The sequence below is a fragment of the Melanerpes formicivorus genome, unplaced genomic scaffold (genome assembly GCF_026170545.1).
Source record: "Melanerpes formicivorus ecotype bairdi unplaced genomic scaffold, bMelFor1.0.p_v2 SCAF_47, whole genome shotgun sequence".
NCBI classification, from domain to species: domain Eukaryota; kingdom Metazoa; phylum Chordata; class Aves; order Piciformes; family Picidae; genus Melanerpes; species Melanerpes formicivorus.
Window position 1 is genome coordinate 4,758,204 of NW_027142399.1, and position 25,719 is coordinate 4,783,922.

At 53.8% G+C, this 25,719-nt stretch overlaps 1 protein-coding gene across 1 annotated transcript in view; it reads right to left on the minus strand.

Moving 5' to 3' along the window:
- LOC137452008 (opioid-binding protein/cell adhesion molecule homolog) overlaps positions 1–25,719 on the minus strand; it is a 441,101-nt gene that overhangs the window by 211,413 nt on the left and 203,969 nt on the right. The window lies entirely within an intron of this gene.

The window sequence follows — 25,719 nt, forward strand, 5'->3', positions numbered from 1 at the left end:
GGGGGGTTGTGAGGAACAAAGCCTCCAATCTCTACTCCACTTCCAAGGGCATGGCAGCACGACTCAGATGCCCAGTGTCTCCCCAGGAGGGAAAGAGAAGGTGGAAGGCAGGGGAGCTTGGCCAGTGCCCCAAAATCAGGAGGCCTGGGCTCAGCCCTTCTGCTGCATTCTCTCCTCAGCACATCAAAGGCTGGCTGCCCACACCAGCTCTGCTAGCCAGGGCTGGGGGCTGGTTCCTCTTTGCCTTCCCAAGCAGGAGCAACCAACCAGCCTGGGGAAATACAGTCACAGAATCATGAGTCCTAGAAAGGCTTTAATTTGGAAGGAGCATTACAGATCATAGAGCCCAACCATCAACCTAACACCACCACTGCCATTTAACCACGTCCCAAAGTGCCGTGGTCACGTCTTGCACAAACACCTCCAGGGGACTCCACCACCTCCCTGGGCAGTTCCAATGCCTGACCACTCTCTCCATAAAGAAATTGCTCATAATCTCCAACCTAAACCTCCCCTGGCACAGTTTCAGGTCATTTCTTTTTCTATCACCTGATACTAGGGAGAAGAAACTAACTCACTCCCACCTCCTTTGTTTCCAGTCCGTTCCTACCACCTCAACCATAAATCTCCATGAAGCTCGGGCTGCTTTTGGAACACACACAAAATCCTCCCCTGCCCCAGCCTCCTTAAAGTCCATTTTACAGAGGGGAGCTCATGGCTCTCTGGAGAGACCTGGTGAAGCTGGGCAGTGGAAGACAGAGGGGGGAAGAGTATGCTTAGGGGTCCTGCATGCTCATGCATTGCAGGTGAAGCAAGCAAATAGAATGGAATGGGATGGAATGGGATGGAATGGGATTACCCAGGTTGGAAAAGACTCAGAGATCATCAAGTCCAACCTATCATCCAACACCATTTAATCAACTAAACCATGGCACCAAACACCCCATCTAGTCTCTTCCTAAACTCCTCCAATGATGGGGACTCCACCACCACCCTGGGCAGCACATTCCAAGGGCCAATCTCTCTTTCTATGAAGAACTTCTTCCTTACATCCAGCCTGAACCTCCCCTGGCACAGCTTGAGACTGTGTCCTCTTCTTCTGGTGCTGCTTGCCTGGGAGAGGAGACCACCCCCCTCCTGGCTACAACCTCCCTTCAGGGAGTTGGAGAGAGCAAGAAGGTCTCCCCTGAGCCTCCTCTTCTGCAGGCTAAGCAACCCCAGCTCCCTCAGCCTCTCCTCACAGGGCTGTGCTCCAGACCCCTCCCTGGACATCTTCCAGCAACTCAGCATCTTTCCTAAACTGAGATCCCTGCCTCTGGTTGTGCCATGGGGAGAATTCCATAGACTCCCAGAATGATTTGGGTTGGAAGAAACCTGAAAGATCATCCAGTTCCAACCCTCCCCCTGCCACGGGCAGGGAGACCTCCACGCCACGGCCGCAGCAGTGCTAATGGCAGCTCTGGTCTCAGTGCAAGCCTCTAACGAGCAGCATGAGAGCTGCTGATTATCAGTGTGGCTGTGCCAGGCCAGCCAAAAAAAGGGGAAGGAAAAAAAAAAAAAGAAGAGGGAAAGAAATCCAGTGTAAGATTGCACACAATTACTCCTCTCAGATAATCACTGTTTTCCAGTCCAGACGCCTGCATAAATATTGCATAATGCTGGGGCTCAGCACGGCATTGTCAGAGATTACTCCGAGCCAGTCACTGCCTTATTGGCAAGAGCTGAGAGCTTGTCACAGTGCAGGGGCAGTGGCTGAGGGCTGAAGGCTTCTCAGGGACTGTGAGCAGCGGAGCAGCCCTTCCCTGAAGTGCTCAGCACTGATGTCTGCAAAGCCGGCTCACATTCAGGAGAGTTGGGGCTGTTCGGCTCGGGGAAAAGAAGGCTTCAGGGAGACCTTGAGTCACAGTATCACAGTATCGCTTAGGTTGGAAAGGACCTCGAGGATCATCGAGTCCAACCTATCAACACAGACCTTATGACTAGACCATGGCACCAAGTGCCACATCCAATCCCCTCTTGAACACCTCCAGGGTCGATGACTCAACCACCTCCCTGGGCAACCCGTTCCAATGACGAACGACTCGCTCGGTGAAGAACTTCCTCCTCACCTCGAGTCTAAACCTCCCCTGGCACAGCTTGAGACTGTGTCCCCTTGTTCTGGTGCTGGTTGCCTGGGAGAAGAGGCCAACCCCTTCCTGGCTACAACCACCCTTCAGGTAGTTGTAGAGGGCAATCAGGTCACCCCTGAGCCTCCTCTTCTCCAGGCTAAACAACCCCAGCTCCCTCAGCCTCTCCTCATAGGGCTTGTGTTCAAGGCCTCTCACCAGCCTTGTTGCCCTTCTCTGGACACGTTGGGGAGGGACTTCTGACAAGGGCTGGGGGTGATAAGGCAAAACAGAATGGATTGAAGGTTGAGGAGGGGAGATTGAGACTGGAGATTAGGAAAAAAATTCTTTAGAATGAGGGTGGGGAGACACTGGAACAGGTTGCTCAGGGAGCTTTGGGATGTCCCCTCCCTGAAGGCATTCAAGGCCAGGTTGGATGAGGCCTTGAACAACCTGGGCTGGTGGGAGGTGTCCCTGCCCATGGCAGGGAGCTTGAAATCACAGAATCACCAAGGTTGGAAGAGACCTCAAAGATCATCAAGTCCAACCTGTCACCACAGACCTCAGGACGAAACCATGGCACCAAGTGACACATCCAATCCCCTCTTGAACACCTCCTGGGATGGGGACTCCACCACCTCCCTGGGCAGCACATTCCAATGGCTAATAAATGGGACAATCTCTAAGGTGCCTTCCACCCCAAACCTTTCTATGATTCATATCCCAAGGAGGCAGGAGCCTGTGTCGAGCAGCATTTGTGCAGACAGGGATGGAGCAGTGGTGCAGTGAGGTCAAACAGGGCACAGCCAGCTCCCTGGGCACTGCTTGTGACCAAAGCCCTCACAGTGCAGTCATAGGATCAGAGAATTATTTGTGTTGGAAAAAGACCTCCACAGTTGAGTCCAACCATCAACCCAACACCACCAAGGCCATTAAACCATGCTGCCAAAGTGCCATGGCCACAGGATTCTTGAAAACACCTCCAGGGATGAGGACTCAGGTAATGATAGGACTAGGGGGAATGGAATGAAGCTGGAGGTGGGGAGATTCAGGCTGGACCTGAGGAGGAAGTTTGCTGCGAGTTACAAACCAAACCAGGTTGGAAGAGACCTTCATGATCATCATGTCCAACCCATCAACCAATCCAACCCACCCAAACAGCTAACCCATGGCACCAAGCACCCCAGCAAGTCTCCTTCTGAACACCCTCAATGACGGCGACTCCACCACCTCCCCAGGCAGCCCATTCCATAGCGCAATCACTCTTTCTGTATAGAACTTCTTCCCAACACCCAACCTGAACCTCCCCTGGTGCAGCCTGAGACTGTGTCCTCTTGTTCTGGTACTGGGTGCCTGGGAGAAGAGAAGTTCTTCCCCAAGAGAGTGGTGAAACCCTGGAATGGGTTGTCCAGGGAGGTGGTTGAGGCCCCAGCCCTGGAGGTGTTTAAGGCCAGGCTGGCTGAGGCTCTGGCCAGGCTGATCTAGTGTGGGGTGTCCCTGCCCATGGCAGGGGGGTTGGAACTAGATGATCCTTGTGGTCCCTTCCAACCCTGACTGATACTATGACAGTATGACTCCACCACCTCCCTGGCCAGCCCGTTCCGAACCCTGACCACTCGTGCAGCGCAAAACTTCTCCCTAACCCTCCTGCAGAGCCACAGATGGCCGCCTGCACGGCACGAGGGAGATGCTCCTGCAAGAGCTGGGTGCTTGTGGCGCCAAGGGCTGAGCTCCAGCCACCCATCACTCTGGACAGGTCTCCTTCCCTCTCTCAGCCGAAGCTGTTTTGTTCGGGAGCCATCTGCTGCGCACCCTGCCGCGCCGGCGCCGCGCGGGGCCCAGATGGATGAGGTCTTTGATAATTCTTTAAAATGAAGCACCCAAGCACAACGGCACCATATGCCAAAGGGCTGGCCAAGCTCAGAGAGCTGTCACACCACCCTCCCTCCCTCCCTCCTTGGCTCAGCCACGCTCCTGCCCGCGCCCCAGCGCTCTCCATCACCTGCCGACACCTTGCCGGCGCTGCCGGGGGCTGCTTTGTCTCTGCTAAAGGCAACGCAGCCAGACAGAGGTTCAAGCTCCTGGGCAGCCTCTAGCCTGCACGCCTTACATCTCAGGTCCTCAGCTCCCATGGGCTGAGGGGAGCAGGTGTCACAGAATTGCTTCAGTTAGAAAAGACCACAGCCATCGACCTAACACCACCATGGCCAATAAACTATGTCCCCAGGTGCCATGGCTACACGTTTGTTTAATCCCTGGTGACTCCACCACCTCCCTCGACAGCCTGTGCCAGTCCCTCACCACTCTAGCAGCAAAGAAATTGCTCCAAAGCTCCCACCTAACCCTCCCCTGCCACAATTTCAGGCCATTTCCTCTCCTTCTGCCACCTGAGACTAGGGAAAAGAGACCAACCCCCACCTCACTGCAGCTTCCTTGCAGGGAGGGGTAGAGAGCAATGAGGTCTTCTCTCAGCCTAAACACCCTCAGTTCCCTCAGCTGCTCCTCAACAGATCCTTCCCCAGCTTTCCTGCCTTTCTCTGGACACACTCCAGCACCTCAATGTCCTTCTTGGAGTGAGGAGCCAACCACACTGCCCCTGAGCCTCCCAAGGCAGAGTACGTGGTAAAAAGAAGTCGGTGGAGGTGGTGAGGATTCTCCCTTTTCAGAGCTACTTTTTGCCCCTACTTCACAGCTGCCTTCAAAGCAGACACCTATGTGATTGCTCTGCACAACAGCCAGGGCTGGACTTGGCTCAGAGCATCTCATGGACAAGCTTGGAGGCACAGGATAAAGCCAGCTGCATATAGGGAATGAACCCCTGCCTGGAATCATGGATTCCTCTCCCTAGGGAAGCTCAGCTTCACCTCCAAAGGCTCACTCCAAGAAACTTCCTCATGAGAAGGAGAAGGCAGCCTGAGATTCCTGCAGGAACTGGACCTTTAAAGGTGGGGGTGGGGATGGAAACCACCTTGCAAAGTCCATGCCAGAGTCAGATGGATTTTGATACAAGCTGCAGTGAAGGATGGCTCTGTGGGACTGCAGATAAATAAAGGCACAAAGGCTGCTGACACTGGACTGACACCTTTCAGCCTCTGCTTTCCTGCCCCTATGCCTTGAATATCAAATCCTTCCCTGTCACCAGCAGGCCTGAGCCCCAAAGCTCTGGAGAGCTGGGTGGAAGGGACTGATTCCCAGAAGAGGAGAGTAAGAGGAGCTCCCCAAAACCAGAGAGGGGGGATGCCAGAGCAAGGGAATCCCCTTCCCAAGCAAGAGGACTCCTGCTCTGGTCCCACACCATGATCCTAGGACAGGACCAAGCTCATGAGCAGGAGGAAAGGCAACAGCAAATGATGGAGATTCAGTTCCTGAGCTGCCAGCATCACCCCTGGGCCATCCTCTCAATAAAGATCTGTGGTGAGTGTCAATAAGGAAGGAGATTGACTTCCAGAGAGTGAATGAGATGTAGCAAAGAAAAGCTGCTTTAGAGGCTGAGCAGCTGCCAGGAGCCAGTGCGCAGCTAAACAGGGCCTGAAGAAGCATTGCTGCTTCCTGGGGATAGCCAAGCTTGAGGACAGCATGGGATCAGCAAGGGATTCAAGGGGTTCAGGGCATCCTTCCTCTGCCTGGCTGGCTTGAGAGGGACCAGAGCTGGAGCATGGGGTGATGGGGACAAGAGCCCAACACCTCCTAAGCTCCTCTGCTTGAGCCTTCAGCTTCACATCTCACCTGGTGCGTGGCAGCTGAGTGCTCTTTTGTTCACACCAAATCACACACAGTGCCTCCAACAAAGCCTCAGCCAAGGCTTGCAAGTGAAGCAAAGTAACATTGGTGACTTTATCATCTGACAAGCCTCGTGGAAATGCTTCCCTTTTGCTAATGAGACGCTGGGAAAAGCGCTGAGCTGAGGTGGGACAAAGTGCCTGGCTGGCTGGTAATGAAGAACAATAAATAGTGCACAGAATCAGCCCTGAGTTCCTTTCAGCAGCCCTTGATCAAGCAGCACCCCACCAAATAATGAAAATCTTGCTCTATTGTGCCCATGCAAATGGCAGGCACTGCTTGAAAGAGCCTGAATTAATAACTCCTGTGTTGGGCCAATAAAGGGGGGGTGGGGGGGGGGGAAGTATCACATTATCTTGTCCACTTAGCCATTAGAGCAGCTCTGAAGTGCATTCATTCACCTCTGCAGTGCTTACGGCTTCCAGCTCTGCTCCCCAGCAGCAGGTTTGCCACCAGCCCTGAAAAGCTGCAGCCCATAGAATCATAGAGTGATAGAACACCCAGAGCTCAGCCAGTCCAAAGCCCCCTGCCAAAGCAGGGTCACCCAGGGCAGGCCACGCAGGAGCACCTCCAGGTGGGTTTGGAATGTCTCCAGAGCAGGAGAGACTCCACAACCCCTCTGGGCAGCCTGCTCCAGGGCTCCAGCACCCTCACAATAAAGTTTCTCCTGATGCTGAAGTGGAGCTTCTGTGTTCCAGTTTGTGTTTGCTGCCCTTTGATTGATCACAGCACAGCACTGACAAGAGCCTGGCCTCTTCTCCTTGCCCCCCACCCTGCAGATATTTATAGACATTAATGAGATCTCCTCTCAGGCTGCTCTTCTCTCAGAATCAGAGAATCACAGAATTAATAAGGTTGGAAAAGACCTCAGAGATCATCAAGTCCAACCTGTCACCCAACACCTCCTAACTAACTGACCCATGGCTCCCAGTGCCACATCCAATCCCTTTTGAACACCTCCAGGCATGGGGACTCCACCACCTCCCTGGGCAGCACATCCCAATGGCCAATTCCTCTTGCTGGGAAGAACTTTCTCCTCACCTCCAGCCTAAATTTCCACTGGCACAGCTTGAGACTATGTCCTCTTGTTCTGGTGCTGCTTGCCTGGCAGAAGAGACCAACCCCCAGCTGGCTACAACCTCCCTTCAGGGAGTTGGAGAGAACAAGAAGGTCTCCCCTGAGCCTCCTCTTCTCCAGGCTAAGCAACCCCAGCTCCCTCAGCCTCTCCCCACAGGGCTGTGCCCCAGACCCCTCCCCAGCTTTGTTGCCCTTCTCTCAGGACCATCCTGCTGCTGCTTGGGAAGGCTCTGAGCATCACAAAATGAGCATTTGCACCCTGAAGGAGGTGGGGGCCAGCAGCCTTTCTGCTGCCTGTGTTTCTTTAAGGCCAGGCTGCACAGGATCCAATTATCCAGCCGGAATTGCACAGGGGAATCCAGGTAAGCAGACTGTAATTAACCAAGCTGGCACACTGCCACCTCCGACAGATGCAGAGATGCACCTTGGGAAGAGCAAAAGGAGGAGGGAGGGAAGAGCAGAAGAGGAGCACCAGTTACCCAGGGCACTCTGCTGCTCCCTGCCCACGTGTCCCAGGGAAATGCAGGGAGGTGCAATAAAAGAGCTGCTGTGCCTTCCTCCTCCTCCCCTTCCTCCCAGCTGGTGGGCAGGAATGAAATTCCATAGGAGATGCAGGCAGAGAGTCTCAAAAGCACTGACAGCAGGTAGGAGATGGAGTTGGGCTCTCCAGCATCCTTGGGCAGAGATGGCCAACAGCTCAGGCCCGTGGAATCATAGAATGGGGTCAGTTAGAAAAGCCCTCTGAGATCATCCAGCCCAACCACCAACCCAACACCTCCATGGCCACTAAACCATGTCCCAATGTGCCATGGCCACAGGCTCCTTGCACACCTCCAGGGATGGGCACTCCACCACCTCCATGGGCAGCCTGCTGCAATGCCTGACCCAACCTCCTACATCGAATAGGAAAAGGGAACTTTGTTCCCCTTAGCTTAGGAGGCTCAAGCCCCAGCTTTGCTGCAGGCACATCAAGCCTGGCTTTCAGTAAGCCACCAGAAAGCAGGATTTGTGTGCCTGACCCAGAGCCAAGCAGAGTAATCTCCACCCAGCCCAGCTAACTCCCATGTCAGCTCCACTCCTCCAGAAATAGCTTCCAAGAAATTCATCCAGACAAATGCCCACAAGTGCAACATCCTTGATTTGTTCTGCTTGGGCCTGTCTCAGGCCAGCACTCACAACACCACACATGAACCTCTCCAGCTCTGGAAATTGTTCAAGCTCCCCTGAATGCATTCCTATGTGACCTGCCCCAGGTGATCCTGCTCTGCCAGGGGGATTGGACTCAGGGATCTCTGGAGGTCCCTTCCAATCCCTCCCATTCTGTGATTCTGTCACACCAGGACAGAAAGGAGGTTGCAGCCTGGAGAAGAGGAGGCTCAGGGGAGACCTTACTGCTCTCTACAACTCCCTGAAGGGAGGATGTAGCCAGCTGGGGGTTGGTCTCTTCTCCCAGGCAAGCAGCACCAGAACAAGAGGACACAGTTTAAGCTGCACCAGGGGAAGTTTAGGCTGGAGGTGAGTAGAAAGTTCTTCCCAGAAAGAGGAATTTGCCACTGGAATGTGCTGCCCAGGGAGGTGGTGGAGTCCCCATCCCTGGAGGTGTTCAAAAAGGATTGACTGTGGCACTTGGAGCCATGGTTTAGTTGTCAGGAGGTGTTAGGTATTAGCTAATAGGTTGGACTTGATGATCTCTGAGGTCTTTTCCAACCTGATTGATTCTATGACCTTCAAACCTGAGCCAGGACAACGTGGCTTGAAGCACGGCAAGGGCAGCACTGCCTCTCATCCTGCCCCACAGACAGCTTGACCTCACAGGGTGAGGCATGCAGGGCTTTTTTTCCCCCCCCTCTCTGTTTTTGCTTTGTTTGCTCATTTGCCTTTTCCCTGCCCTGCCTTGCAATCAGGCTGGCACTGAGCAGCAGCACGAGCGGCTGCGCTGGCTGCAGATGTCAGAGCCGGCAGTAATTGCAGCACCCGCTCTAATTTATGTCAACAGGAGGAAGCCTTTGCAGGGAAGGGAGCTCACCCTGCCAGCACCAAGCCTGGGAGAGCCTTCACTCATCATCTTCAGGGTCTTGCTCCTGCCTTCCCACCAGGCACACGGGCAGCACCCTCCCCTTTGAAGGGGAGCACACTCCCCAGCTTGGTTGTGCTCCAGGAGCCCCTCTGAGAAGCACAGCAGCCTGTCCTGCTGCCTGCAGACAGCCTCCACACCTCTAAACCAGCCTTATATGCCTGTCCTGCACATAGACTCCCCAAACTATCCAGAACAACTTCAACACACACTCTCCCTGCCCTCCTTTCTGACAGAGCCAGCCTCAGCTCAGCATCTCAAGACACAGGAACCTCCGCAGGGCTGTGCCAGGAGAGGGAAGGAAGCTGGTGAGGGAGCAGAAGTCATCCTGGCTGCAGGCTATTTTGCTCTCCAGGTGGGAGCTTTGCCCATCTGCAGCAGCAATGGGGATGGTGGAGGCTGGGTACAGGAGCACAGCATCCTGCAGGTGGAAATTCTGCACTTTGTCACAGCTGCTGCGCGGAGCCCAGGGGCACCCAGCTGCTGGAAACGCTCTGCCAGAGCTGCCAGCAGCTCATTATCCTGCAGGAGCTGGGCCTGGGCTGGGGAAAAGGGCTCTGAATCACAGAATGGCAGGGGTTGGAAGGGACCCTCAAAATCACTGAGTCCAACTCCCCTGCCAGAGCAGAGTCATCCTAGGGCAGGTTGCACAGGAGCACATCCAGGTGGCACTTGAAAGTCTCCAGAGAAGGAGACTCCATGACCTCTCTGGGCAGCTAAGCAAGCAAGATGGTCCAAGAGTTTCCTCCACAGGTCACCTCTCTCCTCCAGGCAGAGTGAGAGAGAAGGGGACAGAGTGCAGAAGGAAGGTGAAAAGCCCTAGCAGCATCCCAGCCATGCAAGTGCTGGTCTCTGAGTGGCATCATCCCTGACTCCAGGGCTGCCTAAGAGCCACCCAAGGCTTTACAATTGTCACCTTGTGTGCTGTCACCTGGCCAGAGTACCCTCATACAACAGCAAAACTCCCATCTCCTCCCCAGTAAGGATAGGTCCATGGGGGCTCCTGGGGCAGCTGGACCCTTCCCCAGCACTGAAGCCTACCCAGCCACAATACTTCCCAGGGGTGATCCTGCAGGCTTGGCTGGCTGCATGTGGGTGGGAGCCCTGTGAACACAAGCAGGACAGGGGTCACCAGCACCCTGCCATGCATGGTGGCACCTGGGCAGGTGTGGGCTCATGAGAAGGATGTGACTTCTGGACTTGATGATCTTTAAGGTCTTTTCCAACCTTGTTGACTCTATGATTCTGGAAGGGTGGATGGAGGTTAAAGTGAGGTAGGGGTTGGTCTCTTCTCCCAAGTAACTAGAACAAGATGAAATGGCTTCAGGTTGCACCAGGGGAGGTTTAGTTTGGAAGCTAGGAACAATTTCTCTGCTGCAAGAGCAGTCAAGGATTGGCACAGGCTGCCCAGGGAGGTGATGGAGTCCCCATCCCTGGGGGTGTTCAAGAAACCTGTGGCCATGGCACTTGGGGACAGGGTTTAGTGGCCATGGTGGGGTTGGGTTGATGGTTGGACTCAATGATCTTGGAAGCCTTTTGGAAAAGAAGGTTGGGACCTCAATGTTCTGTGGATCTGTGAGGAGAAGCAGCAGAAGCCCCATGGCTCAGGCAGAGTTTCCAGCCCCCCCCCCAAGTGCCACATCTGCCCTGGTGCTGCCCTTCCCTGGCCCTGGGCTCTGCAGAGAGCTCCTGGGCACAGTGCAAAGGGGCAGCTGTTGGTGAGGAGCAAGGCAGGTTAGAAAAACAACCACAAAAACAAAAGGAGGAACAAAACAAGAGAAGCCAAACCCCACAAGGCCAAAAACAAACATTGCAAAAGACAGAACACATCAAATATTAAAGGAATCAAACTCCTCCTGTCAGCGAGGAGGACACAGAAGCTGCTCCCAGATGTGGCAGGGCTGTCACCTTCTCTGATCAACTCGGCTTCAAACAGCTTGTCAGAGAGATGTTTGTGCTTTCAGGGTCCCTAACCCTGGTGTCTCTCCCACTCGTGGCCCCCTTGGAGGGTTGGATCCTTCACTGGTGTAAATCAGCCTGGAGCTGCTGCAGAGAGAGCTCTCCAGGCTGTTCAGGCATGCTCACAGCAGCTTCCACTGCCAGCAGCAGGTGCTGAGCACTGAAAGGGAATGGGGTGACAGGTTCACAGAGGGGACAACCCCCACAGCACCTGGTTTGGCCAAGACAGCTCACAGGGCAGGGCACAGCACCTTTCACCCCAGGAGAGGACCTCCTGGAAGGAGATGCTCACACCCAGGGACACTGAGGGACTGCACACACAAAATGCATTTTGCACTGAGCCTGACCTCCTGCCCTGCCTTTTCCCTCGCTGGAGGAGCTGGGAAGGACTGTGCCTGGCCCACAGTGGAGGCACTGGGAGTGGGAACAGAGGAGCTTTGGCTTAAGAAACCCCTTCTTGTGGTAGTATCCCGCAGGTGAAGGGTCTGTGGGCATTTTGCTGCCTCCAGGGGCAGGACTTTGGCTCTTACTAGGGAAGCAGAAGGTGTCACAGTTGCACCTCCCTTGAAAAGCAGCCCCTCTCCCAGCAGATCCATACCAGGCAGCTCCCAGCTCCATCCACACAGCTCCCAGCGCAGCAGCAGCTCTGAGGTTGGATCCTGCTCACCACTACCCTGGCACAGGGAGCAAGAGAGTAGCCCTGGGCTCACTCTCCACTCCCAGGCTGCCCCTGGCACCTTGCACCACCACAGCTGCAATGTCCCTGATAAGAGGTGGCACACCCCAGGCATAAAGCAGCCCTTGTTCTGCAAGGGGGGAAAAATGAGCTGTCTGGGACTGGTCCCAATAGCTGGACCCTTGCTCCTGCCACCTGATGTCACCTTCCCAGTGCAAACATGGAATATCCATGGAAACAGGCATCTCACAGGGGACACTCTGCTATCTGGGCACTGGGTAGCCAAAGCCCTGTGGCCATGTCGACCTCGAGTCCCAGTGATGCTAACTCTGTGGCTCAGGGTGATCTCCAGCAGGACAGAATTACACTCCCAGGCTGGATTCAGCACCTGGGTGTTTGGCATCACTGCCTGAGATTCGACCTCTGAGTCTGAGCTTTCTGGAGGTTGTAATGATGTGGGTGCTGGGCTCTTCTCCCTGGTAACTAGTGACAGGAGAAGAGGTTGGAGGTGAGGAACAACTTTGCTGCAAGAGTGGTCAGGGACTGGAAGAGGCTGCCCAGAGAGGTGGTGGAGTCCCCATCCCTGGAGGTGTTCAAGGATTGTGTGGCCATGGTGGGGTTGGGTTGATGGTTGGGCTTGGTCTTAGAGGCCTTTTCCAACTGCAATGTGAGTCTGTGAAGTTCATCTTTGCTCACAGGGATATGAACCAAGCCCACAGGAGGCTTGGCCAGGTGGCCAGGTGCCAGGTTCATCTGTTCCCAAACTTACTCAGAGTTTCATGCAATCCTCCCCTTCCTCTCCCTGCAGCACACAATCTGCCTCCCCTTCCCCCCACGCCCCACCAAAGACCTCACTGACCTTCCCCCACCACAGCTGCTGCCCAAGGGTGCAAAATAAAGCGGTACTGGATCGAAGCATCAGCAACAGGGCACCAGCTGCACCCCCACTCCCCCCATGGCCTCTGCCTGTGCCACAGCCTTTGACTGTGGCAGCAAACTGCTAACGTCCCCAAGGAGGTGACATTGGCTTTGACATCCAAAAGCAGCTTTGCAGCCATGTCCCCAGGTCTCTCCTGAGCACCAGGGGCTCCCATTTAGCAGCCACATGAGCAAGCACTGGGGAAACCACAGCCCAGGAGCTCCTTCCAGAGCTTATTTAGGAGCATTAAATATTCAGTACCCCCCAGAATAAACACACTAACGACTTGATGGCCTTCTAGGATTCCCTGCCAAAGGGTTGCCACAGGGATGCTGGGCCAGGAAGAAGTGAGGTGCCCATGGGGATACTGAGAACCAGTTCATCCCTGCTCCAGCACTGGTAACACTCCAGCACCAAGCCATGGATTGTCTAAGGAACAACTGTCAGCGTGTCCAATGCCTTCACACCCCAAACCAGCTCTTCTGAGGGGAACTTCACAGTATCACAGAATGTAGCTCAAAGGTCATCCAGTCCAACATTCAACCCATGTCCCTGAGCACAAGTTCCACAGGCTGCTTAAACACCCCCAGGGATGGTGACTCCATTCCAATGTTTGAGAAGCCTTTCAGTGTAGAAATATTTCCTAATGTCCAGCCTGAACCTCCCCTGGCACAGCTTGAGACCATTTCCTCTGCTCCTGTTGCTTGCCACCAAGGAGAGGAGGCTCTCCCCTCCTCACTGCAACCTCCTTTCAGGGACTTGTAGAGTGCAATAAGGTCTTCCCTCAGCCTCCTCTTCTCCAGACTGAACACCCCCAGCTCCCCCAGCCCCTCCTCATAGCCCAGGTGCTCCAGGCCCTTCTCCAGCCTCACTGCCCTTCTCTGGACAGGCTCCAGGCCCTCAATGTCCTTCTTGTAGTGAGGGGCCCAGAACTGAACACAACAATCGTGGTGTGGCTTCTGCAGTGCTGAGCACCAGGGGATGATCACCTCCTGTCCCTGCTGCCCACCCTGGTTGTAACACAAGCCAGGATGTCCTTGGTTTTCTTGGCCACCTGGGCACTGCTGACTCATGTTCACTCAACTATCAACAACACCCTTAGGTTCCCCTCCAAGTCACATCTCTCCAACCACACGTCCCCAAGCTTGGGGTGGTTGTGACCCTCGTCCGTGTCCTAGCACTTGGCTTATTAGAAATAGAATTAACCAGGTTGGAAAAGACCTTTGAGATCATCAAGTCCAACCTATCACCCAACACCATCTAATCAACTCAACCATGGCACTAAGTGCCCCATCTATTCTCTCCTTAAACACCTCCAGTGATGGTGACTCCACCACCTCCCTGGGCAGCATATTCCAATGGCCAATCTCTCTTTCTGGGAGGAACTTTCTGCTTACCTCCAGCCTAAACCTCCCCTGGCACAACGTGAGACTGTGTCCTCTTGTTCTGGGGCTGCTTGCCTGGGAGAAGAGACCAACCCCTTCCTGGCTACAACCTCCCTTCAGGGAGTTGCAGAGAGCAAGAAGGTCTCCCCTGAGCCTCCTCTTCTCCAGGCTAAGCAACCCCAGCTCCCTCAGCCTCTCCTCACAGGGCTGTGCTCCAGACCCCTCCCCAGCCTCCTTGCCCTTCTCTGGACACCTTCAAGTCTCTCAATGTCCTTCTTGACCTGAGGAGCCCAGAACTGGACTCAAGCCTCAAGGTGTGGCCTAAGCAGTGCTGAGCACAGGGCACAAGGACTTCCCTGCTCCTGCTGGCCACACTCTTCCTGATACAATTAGCCTTGGCTCATCATGACCAAACTGGCTGCTCTGGCTGGGTGGGGGGGAGTGGGCTCTCCCCACCACCACCTCCCTCCCACTAAGCCCCCTGTTTTAACTTGATTCTTCCCGAGCACAGAGCGCTCTGCTCTCTAATCAAGGGAGCTCTAATGCGGTAATGCGCAGTAAATGGTGATTAATTTCCCCTCCTTTCCTCCCCTCCCCTTAATTGATGCGTGGGAATATCCGGGACCCTCGTTCTGCTGCCTTCCAACTCCTTCAGAGCAGCATAGGATTTGACAGGTTAATTGGGAAGCAAAAGTTGGGCTCCTCACAGCAATCCAAGCAGAAGCCCCAGAACACAGCCCTGCAGCGCGGGGCTCCGTCAGGCGGAATCAGAAGGGTTCGAAGCTAGGTTACCGTCGTCATCGTCATCATCATCATCCTCACCACCATCATCTTTTTAATTTCACTAATTGAATTTCTGTGTCATTGGCATCTCTCTCTTGCTCTCCTTCCCCTTACCCCATCCTCCCCTCAAGCCCCCCTCCTCCTCCTCCTCCCCTTTTCCCTTTCTCGGAAGATAATAAAAGCTTCATTTCACAGTCCAGGAAATTTGGCAGCAAAAGGTGACAGCCAGCCAAGGAAAGCTGGGGAAGAGGCACAGAGGAGGCTGTGCTTCCTTCAAAGTTAAACCAGCGGTGCTCAGCAGCCTGGAGAAGGGCAGAGGAGGTCAGGCAGGACAGGGAGGAATTAAGAAACCCTTGGTTTGGTTTTGTTTTTTGCTTCTCTCTCAAGGTGGCGAAGTGAAATCAGGCAACACTAATGAAGGGGCTCGCTGCCAGAGGGTGCAGAAGCACCCTGCCCCAGCAGGCAAACACAGCTGCTTCATTGCTGCAGAAGGTCAAGCATTGAAGGTCAGACTTGATAGGGTCCTGAGCAACCTGATCTAGTTGGAGATGTCCCTGCTCACTGCAGTGGGGGTTGGACAAGATGATCTTTGAAGTTCCCTTCCAACCCAATGCATTCTGTGATTCTGGGAAGGCTTGGGTCACCTTCCAGGAGACTCAGTGAGTTGGTGGGCAATGTCTCATTGAAGTGGGTCACCATCCAGGAGACTCAGTGAGTTGGTGGGCAATGTCTCATTGACTTGGGTCACCTTCCAGGAGACTCAGTGAGTTGGTGGGCAATGTCTCATTGACTTGGGTCACCATCCAGGAGACTCAGTGAGTTGGTGGGCAATGTCTCACTGACTTGGGTCACCTTCCAGAATCACAGAATCACCAAGGTTGGAAGAGACCTCAAAGATCATCAAGTCCAACCTGTCACCACAGACCTCGTGACTACTAAACCATGGCACCAAGTGCCACATCTAATCTCCTCTTGAACACCTCCAGGGATGGGGACTCCACCACCTCCCTGGGCAGCACATTCCAATGGCTAACAACTCTCTCTGGGAAGAACTTTCTCCTCACCTCCAGCCTAAACTTCCCCTGGCACAGCTTGAGACTGTGTCCTCTTGTTCTGGTGCTGGCTGCCTGGGAGAAGAGACCAACCCCCACTTGGCTACAACCTCCCTTCAGGCAGTTGGAGAGAGCAAGAAGGTCTCCCCTGAGCCTCCTCTTCTCCAGGCTAAACAACCCCAGCTCCCTCAGCCTCTCCTCACAGGGCTGTGCTCCAGACCCCTCCTCAGCCTCGTTGTCCTTCTCTAGACACCTTCTAGTCTCTCAATGTCCTTCTTGAACTGAGGGGCCCAATGCATTTGTGGGCAATGTCTCACTGACTTGGGTCGCCTCCCAGGAGTCTCAAGGAGTTGGTGGGCTATGTCTCCTTGACATGAAGCTTTTTGGGGTCGAAACTCAGCAAGTCCAAGGCTATTATTAACACCAGGAACAGCACCACGCAAGCACACAGCATCACTCCCACCCCTCACAGAGCCCCAGAGTCTTGGCACGCAAATGCAGTTGGAGTTGTAGATGTCTCTGCTGACTTCAGAGGGGTTGGACTAGATGACTTTTAAGGGTCCCTTCCACCACAAGCCATTCCATGATTCCATCATTCTAAATGCAAACTGCTTCCCAGGCCAGCAGGAGAAATATCTCAAGCATGATCACCCTTCAGTATGAGAGTGGTGGAACACTGGATCAGGTTACCCAGGAAGGTGTTAGATGCCCCATTCCTGGAGACATTTGAGTTCAGACTTGATGGGTGTCTGAACAACCTGATCTAGCTGGGGATATCACTGTTTGCTGGAGGAGTTCTGGACTACATCACCTTTAAAGGTCCTTTCCAAGCCAAAGCATTCCATGATTCTCTTCTATGAAACACTTCAAAATCCTTAATGATTTGTACCTGGAGCATCAAACCCAACACTTCCATTAAGAACAACCAACCTGATTTAACCTTCTTGATGAGAAACTGCATTGAAACCTCCTCTTCCTCACTCCTTGCATGAGCTCCAACACTCTTTACCACTTGACAGCCTGCTTTCCACAGCCTCCATGAGGATCCTGCCTACAGCTTCAGGTCTGGCATCCACTGAGGCTGGAAACTCCTTCCCTGCATCTCTCAACATCCCATGGCTCCTCACCTGGTCCTTCCCATTAGGGGTATGAAACAAGCTCAAGGAGCTGGGGAAATAAAGGACTACAGTCCCCCCCACCCCCCAGATATTTCACCAGGAGAAACACAAAGGATAAATGAATGCAAGTCTTAGACAAGGATGATTGGCAGAGTCCAACTTCAGTCTGGCTGTGAGGATATTTACTGGAAGCAGATCTGGACTGAGCAAAGCATATGGGAATACTCTTCTTCCAGAATCAACACCAGTGCTGCCTCTTGCCAAGCTGCCTTTTGGGGCTTAGGGGCCTTTTTTTTTTTCTGGTGGATATCTACAGGAGAATGTGAAAAACATGTCTGGCTTGATGTCCCTACCCTGCCAGAATGATGTCCAAGCAGAACAGTTTGTAACATCCCCACTCCTGTCTGCTGTCATCCAACCACACCTCTCCCTCTTGCTCTCCAGCTGCCCTTTTCATCCACACAGGCAATTGCAGGGGAAAAAAACACCACCCACCCAACCCCCTCACACACACAACCCCCGTGAGGGTGGGGAGACACTGGAACAGGTTGCCCAGGGAGGCTGTGGATGCCTCCTCCTTGGAGATGTTCAAGGCCAGGCTGGGTGAGACCTTGAGCAACCTGGGCTGGTGGGAGGTGTCCCTGCCCATGGCAGAGGGGTTGGAAGTGGATGATCTTTAAGGCCCCTTCCAACCCAAAATGTTCTGTGATTCTATGATTTCATGTAAATCAGCCCACACCAAGTGCAGGCAGGGACAAAGAGAAGTCTTTCTTGTTCCTTTTTGGAGTCATTGAGAGATTGGGTGAAGTTTCAGGAAAGGAGAGAACACTTCCAAGACCTCCAAGATCCTCAAGTCCAACCATTAACCCAACCCCACCATGGCCACTAAACCATGTCCCAAAGTACCATGGCCACACAGCTCTTGAACACCTCCAGGGATGGGGACTCCACCACCTCCCTGGGCAGCACATTCCAATCCCTGACCACTCTTGCAGCAAGGAAAATGTTCCTCATCTCCAACCTAAACCTCCCCTGGTGCAAACTGAGACCATTATCTCTCCTTCTATCACCTGATTCTAGGGAAAGGAGATCAACTCTCACCTCACTGCAACCTCCTTTCAAGGAGCTGTAGAGAGCAATGAGGTCTCCTCTTCCCCAGGCTGAACAATCCCAGTTCCCTCAGCTGCCCCTATGAGGAGAGGCTGAGGGAGCTGGGGTTGCTTAGCCTGGAGAAGTGGAGGCTCAGGGGAGACCTCATTGCTCTCTATAACTCCCTGAAGGGAGATTGCAGCCAGGTGGGGGTTGGTCTCTACTCCCAGGCAAGCAGCACCAGAACAAGAGGACACAGTCTCAAACTGTGCCAGGGGAGGATCAGGCTGGAAGTTAGGAAGTTCTTCATAGAACAAGAGATTGGCCATTGGAATGTGCTGCCTGGGGAGGTGGTGGAGTTCCCATCACTGGAGGTGTTTAGGAAGAGACTGGATGGGGTGCTTGGTGCCATGGTTTAGTTGATCAGATGGTGTTGGGTGATAGGTTGGATTTGATGATCTCAAAGTTCTTTTCCAACCTGGTTAATCCTCTCCTCTGCTCTCCTCTCTGAACCTCTCCCTCCTCTGCCCTGTTCTTCAGACCCTTCCCCAGCTTTCTTGCTGCACATACCCATTGGTGCTGTTTGCCTTAACTCATATTGGAGGAGCTGCTCAGCTGGGAAAGTGCTCTGAGCCCTGCTGAGCTGCAGCAGGGATGTGGTTTTCCTATCAGATGCATCTCCCTCTGCCTCCTGCCGTCTCTCATAAAGGCGAGAGATGTCAACTGACAATTTCTCAGCCAGGAAAAGCGAAAAAAAAAAGGAGGAGAAGAAAAAGAGGCTTTATATCTACTTTAGGTTATATTTTTATTGCCAGCCTTTACTGTAGCACTTGCTCTGATTACCAGATTAATCACCAGATTGCAAAGCCCATTAAACAAAATCAAGTCAGACAGTTGAGGTGTTCCAAGAGCGATGTCTCTCCGTGCATATCCCCAGCCTGCTTCTCCCTCATCCTTCCCCTCCCTGTCCCTACAAGGGGGAAAACACACTTCCCTCTCTCTCCTGCTCTGGCAGGGGGGTTGGACCCAATGATCTCTTTGGGTCCCTTCCAACCCCTGACATCCTGTGATCTAGTCCAACCCCCCTGCCAGAGCAGGGTCATACAACCTAGCTCAGCTCACACAGGAACACATCCAGATGAGCCTTGAGAGTCTCCAGAGAAGGAGACACCACAACCTCTCTGGGCAGCCTGTTCCAGGGCTCTGTGACCTTTACAGTACAGAAGTTTCCTCTTGTGTAGAGGTGGAACCTCCTGTGCTGCAGCTTACATCCATTGCTCCTTGACCTATCACAGGGTGCAGCTGATCAGAGCCTGTCCCTGTCCCCTCCCTCCTGACCCCCAGCCCTCAGATATTGATAAACATTTATTAAATCCCCTCTGAGTCTTCTCTTTTCCAGACTGAACAGCCCCAGGTCCCTCAGCCTCTCCTCCCCAGGCAGTGCTGCAGTCCCCTGACCATCTTCATAGCCCTCCCTTTGACCCTCTCCAGCAGATCTCTGTCCCCCTTGAGCAGGGGAGCCCACAACTGAATGCAGTACTCAAGATGAGGTCTCACCAGGGGAGAGTAGAGGGGGGGGAAGGGGGGGCAACCTCCCTGGATCTGTTGGACTCACTCTTCTTAATGCACCCCAGGATCCCATTGGCCTTCTTGGCCATCTGGGCACACTGCTGTCCCATTAATACCTTGCTAGCTACCGTCACTCCCAGCTCCCTCTCCACAGGGTGGCTCTCCAGCAGACCACCTCCCAGCCTGTCCTGCTGCAGTTTATTACTCCTCCCCAGATGATTTTTCAAGGTGCCTCCCAGCCCCTGAAACTCTGTGATCATAGCATCACTCAAGGTTGGAAGGGACCACAAGGATCATCTAGTTCCAACCCCCTGCCACGGGCAGGGACACCTTGCACCAGATCAGGCTGGCCAGAGCCAGTGATTCCTGAGGACACAAACAGCTGGGAAACACCAGCTCCATCCCAGGATCATCCCACTCCCTGCCCAAGCTCCATCTCCCGAGCCTGCACATCATCAATTAGGCTGATGGACAGCACAACCAGGTGAGGCTGTGTTTGACAACCCTTGGCTCGGGTCTCTGCAAACGAGCGGTGTAGATCTCCCCTTCTCCTAATGTCACCTGTCAAAGCTTCCACTCTTCCTGGGAACAGGATCCCGCTTCAAAGCACAGTTAAATGGGGTGTAAATGCCTCTTTCATGCACAGAAAATGGGCTGGTTTGGCAGTAATAGGGGGAACTGTAAATGCTGTCAGCGGCTACATTTTGTTTATTGATTTACACGCCGTAATGGGATGACTCGATGGGAGGCGGAGGCGCAGGTGTCATGTCCCATTCATCGCCCCTGGATTTAATAAGGGGAACATTGCACCGCTCAGCTCGGCTGCACAGTGGGGCACAGCAGCTCCTGAGGGCTCACAGCAGCTCCCGAGGGCTCACAGCAGCTCCCGAGGGCTCACATGGATCCCAAACCCACCCGGAGTTGGGCAGCTGGTAGCACAGGGCTGGACCCGACCCACCTGATGGTTCCAAGAAGGCCAAGGGCATCCTGGCCTGCATCAGGAGCAGTGTGGCCAGCAGGAGCAGGGAAGTCATTCTGCCCCTGTGCTCAGCACTGCAACCCCCACCTGGCTACAACCTCCCTTCAGGGAGTTACATAGAATAAACCAGGTTGGAAGAGACCTTCAAGATCATCATGTCTAACCCATCAATCAATCCAACCCACCTAAACAACTAATCCAGAGCAAGGAGGTCTCCCCTGAGCCTCCTCTTCTCCAGGCTAAGCAACCCCAGCTCCCCTCAGCCTCTCCTCACAGGGCTGTGCTCCAGACCCCTCCCCAGCCTCCTTGCCCTTCTCTGGACACCTTCAAGTCTCTCAATGTTGTTCTTAAATTGAAGAGCCCAGAACTGCACACAGGCCTCAAGACGTAGCCTAAGCAGTGCTGAGCACAGGGCACAATGACTTCCCTGCTCCTGCTGGCCACACTGTTCTTGATGCAGGCCAGGATGCCCTTGGCCTTCTTGGCTACCTGAGCACACTGCTGGCTCATGTTCAGCTGCTGTCAACCAGTACCCCCAGGTCCCTTTCTGCCTGGCTGCTCTCCAGCCACTCTGCCTCCAGCCTGTAGCACTGCCTGGGGTTGTAGTGGCCAAAGTGCAGCACCTGGTACTTGGACTTGTTGAATGTCATCAAGTTGCGCATTGGTGCAGCCTGTCAAGGTCCCTCTGGAGAGCCATTCTACCCCCTCTAACTGACCAGGGTTAGGGTTGGAAGGGACCTCAAGGATCATCCAGTTCCAACCCTCCTGCCATGAGGATTGAAAGAATGAAGCTCCCCCACGTCCAAACTCTGCCTGTGCCACCTAAACATGACAAGTTTGAAACTGGAGTAGAGTAGATTTAGATTGGACAATAGGAAGAAGTTCTTTATTATGGGGGTGGTGAGACTCTGGAAAGGGCAGCCCAGAGAAGTTGTGGACAACTCATCCCTGCAGGTGTTTAAGACCAGGCTGGATGAGGCTTTGAGTAACCTGGTCTGGTGGGAGGTGTCTCTGCCCATGGCAGGGGGGTTGGAATAAGATGACAAGGGGCAATGGGTGGAAGTTGAGGCATGAGAAGTTTCATGTAAATATGAGGGGAAAATCTTTCCCCCTGTGAGTGTGACAGAACACTGGAGCAGGCTGCCCAGGGAGGTTGTGGAGTCTCTCTCTCCCTCTGGAGATACTCAAAACTCACCTGGATGTGTTCCTGTGTGATGTGGTGTAGGTGATCCTGCTCTGGCTGGGGGGTTGGACTGAATGAGCTGTCGAGATCCCTTCCAGCCCCTGAAATTCTGTGATTAAGCCCCTTCCCACTTTAAGCCATTCTATGATTCCCTGAAATCCCAGGCTGAGTTCACTTGACCATGGGAAAACCCAAGGGATTGCTTATTTCTGCCTCATCTGTCCCTCAAGCAGCACGAGGAGTTCAAGCCCATCGCTTCGTTCCTGCGGCGTCTGCCAAGCTTCCCCTTACGCCCCCCAAACACCAAGGAATCCAATCACGAAGCCCTGAGCGTATCACCCCAGTGGTTCCAACACCAATTAGGAGAGAGTCAACCATTCCAACAGCCAAGCAAAACAAGGCAAATGACAAGTCCCTGAAACCCTGCTGGGCACTCTGCGGCCGAGGGCAGGCTGCCGTGTTGCGGCTGCTAATTAGCAACTGCTCAAAAGCCTGCGGAGAGCCCTGGCACAGCAGTGCAAGGCACAGCCATGGGCTGCTGGGTTTATCCCTGCTCCCATCATCCAAGGGTCCCAGAAACTCCTGCACTTTTCAGATGGGGCCACAGGTATGACAAGCTGAGGTGCTGGAAGGTGTCCAGAGAAGGGCCACAAGGATGAGCAGAGGGCTGGAGCTGCTCTGCTATGAGGAGAGACTGAAGGAGTTGGGGTTGTGCAGTCTGGAGAAGAGAAGGCTCCAAGGAGACCTAATTGTGGCCTTCCAGGATCTGGAGTGGGCTACAAGAAAGCTGGGGAGGGACTTTTGAGGGTGTCAGGGAGGGATAGGACTGGGGGGGATGGAACAAATCTAGAAATGGGTAGATTCAGATTGGATGTTAGGAAGAAGCTCTTCACCATGAGGGTGGTGAGAGCCTGGCACAGGTTGCCCAGGGAGGTGATGGAAGCCTCATCCCTGGAGGTGTTTGCAGCCAGGCTGGAGGTGGCTGTGAGCAACCTGCTGTGGTGTGAGGAGTCCCTGCCCATGGCAGAGGGGTTGGAACTGGCTGAGCCTTGAGGTCTCTTCCAGCCCTAACAATTCTGTGATTCTATGTGTTCCACGTGAATGTATGGCAGGGGCAAGAATCATCGAGCTGTTTTGGTTGGAAAAGACCTCTAAGATCACTGAACCCAACCCCACCAGCCCACCACCACCATACCCAAAGTCCAACCTTCCACACAGCACCTCCATGACCATGTCCCAGGGGACCACATGTACTATTTTTCTTCACACCTTCCAGGGATAGTGACTCCACCACCTCCCTGGGCAGCCTCTTTTAGTACAGAAACTGTTTCTAATCTCCTACCTAATCCTCCCCTGGTGCAGCTTGTGGCCATTACCTGATACTCCAAGTACCAGGATGCATCAGTTACATGGAGAGGAGATCTGCCTGTGCTTCCCAAGAGGATTTTCAACACATTTGCTGCAGAGCTGTTCCATTGTCACTTTGGGAACAGGAAGGATAGAAAGAAATCCTGGGCTGCCTCTGAGGAAAGAGAAGGGTGGCTGCTGAGCACAGCAGCAACACAGCTCAACACACCCAGCACCTAGACCCTTCCCTTTCACTGCTGCCTTCCTTGCCGAGCAAGCTGAGGCAGGGCAGGAGCACAGAATCACCAAGGCTGGAAGAGACCTCAAAGGTCATCAAGTCCAACCTGGCACCACAGACCTTATGACTAAACCATGGCACCAAGTGCCACATCCAATCCCCTCTTGAACACCTCCAGGGATGGGGACTCCACCACCTCCCTGGGCAGCACATTCCAATGGCTAACAACTCTCTCCTCACCTCCAGCCTAAACTTCCTTTGGTGCAGCTTGAGACTGTGTCCTCTTGTCCTGGTGCTGCTTGCCTGGGAGAAGAGACCAACCCCTTCCTGGCTACAACCTCCTTTCAGGTAGTTGTAGAGAGCAATACCACCACCAACCTACTACCACCATGACCATTAAACCATGGCCCAAAGTGCCATAAAGGTCCTCAGGGGAAGAGCTTGGGAAAGCCTAGGAGAAGATAAGGTTCTGGGGAGACGTTCTAGTTGCTACAGGAGAGGGGGCTGCAGGAAAGATGGGGAGGGACATCTTGCAAAGGCTTGGAGTGGTAAGATGAGAAGCAATGGCTTTGAGCTGGAAGAGGGGAGATTGAGACTGGAGATTAGGAAGAAATCTGGTGCTCCTCATGCCTTCCCCATGGGGAGCAGTCCCAGTGCTTCACAGAATGCTTTGGGTTGGAAGGGACCTTCAAGATCATCCACTTCCAATCCCCTGCCATGGGCAGGGACACCTCCCAGATTGCTCCATGCCTCATCCATCCTGGTCTTGAACACCTCCACAGAGTGGGCATCCACTGGGAGATGGCTGGGAGAAGAGACCAACTCCCACCTGGCTACAACCTCCCTTCAGGAGAGCAAGAAGGTCTTTCCTGAGCCTCCTCTTCTCCAGGCTAAGCAACCCCAGCTCCCTCAGCCTCTCCTCACAGGCTTGTGCTCCAGACCCCTCCCCAGCCTCCTTCCCCTTCTCTGGGCACGTTCAAGTGTCTCAGTGTCCTTCTTAAACTGAGGATGGCATCATCCCCCTGCTTCTCAGGTCGTGCCTCCCCTTGAAATCCCATCACTTGGAGCAATGAAGCCATCACTTCTTGTATTTTTAGTTTCTCCAGCCTTATGTTTCATTCCAGCGCCAGCCGCTGAAAAGGACGAGCAAAAGGCCAGGGCAGGGAGCAAAAAATCAATACGCTGCAGGAAGACAGAAGATCTGTTTCTGATCTTCCTCTCTGATGCTGGGTACCCAGGGAATGTCTCTGCAAACAAGGCTGTGGGCTCCTGCCCTCCTGCTGAAGCTAAGTTCTTGGGCAGCCTACCCCAGCCGCCAGCTGCCCGGGCAGGGGCTGGCTCTGTGGGAAATGTTTTTCCTGCATGGAATTAGAGAGATCAATGAATCTCACATGGAGGGCAGGTAAACAAGGCAGCCCTTGGGTACATAGAAGTTTACTTGTTTCTCTTCAAAGCCCTTGCTTCATCTGCTCCATGGACCCTATGCTCAGCACTGGTTAGGCCACACATTGATTCCTGTGTCCAGCTCTGGACTCCTCAGTTTAAGAAGGACATTGAGAGACTTGAAGGTGTCCAGAGAAGGGCAAAGAGGTCTGGAGCACAGCTCTACGAAGAGAGGCTGATGGAGCTGGGGGTGTTTAGCCTGGAGAAGAGGAGGCTCAGGGGAGACCTTACTGCTCTCTATAACTACCTGAAGGGAGGTTGTAGCTAGGTGGGGGTTAGTCTCTTCTCCCAGGCAAGCAGCACCAGAGCAAGAGGACACAGTCTCAGGCTGTGCCAGGGGAAGTTTAGGCTGGAGGTGAGGAGAAAGTTCTTCCCAGAACGAGGAATTGGCCATTGGAATGTGCTGCCCAGGGAGGTGGTGGAGTCCCTGTGCCTGGAGGTGTTCAAAAAAGGCTTGGATGTGGCACTTGGAGCCATGGTTAGTTGTCAGGAGGTGTTGGGTATTAGGCAATAGGTTGGACTTGATGATCTCTGAGGTCTTTTCCAACCTGGTTGATTCTATGATTCTACATTTCCTCTTCCTCCAGCTAATCCTACTCAAACTGCATATTCCTGTTTTCCACCCTGCCCATGACCCTTCCCACTCACACATCACCTTTCTGCTCTGAGCTTGTCCATCACCAAAGCACCCAATTCTCACCTAATCCCTTTGTCTTCTCTTGCTCCTTCTGCACAGGGAGCCAGGTCCCCCAGGAATACCTCCCAAACCACTTAGGCTCCCTCCAGCTACACCTGAATCCTCTGCAAAGGATGAAAGCTGCTTCTGCTCAGCCCATGTCATGCTCTGATGACCTGCTCCCTTGTACAGCATGTGAAGGTGTTGAACACATCCAGGCAAATCATGCTCTCCTCTACAGGCACAATAAGGAAGCCAGTAGCTGCA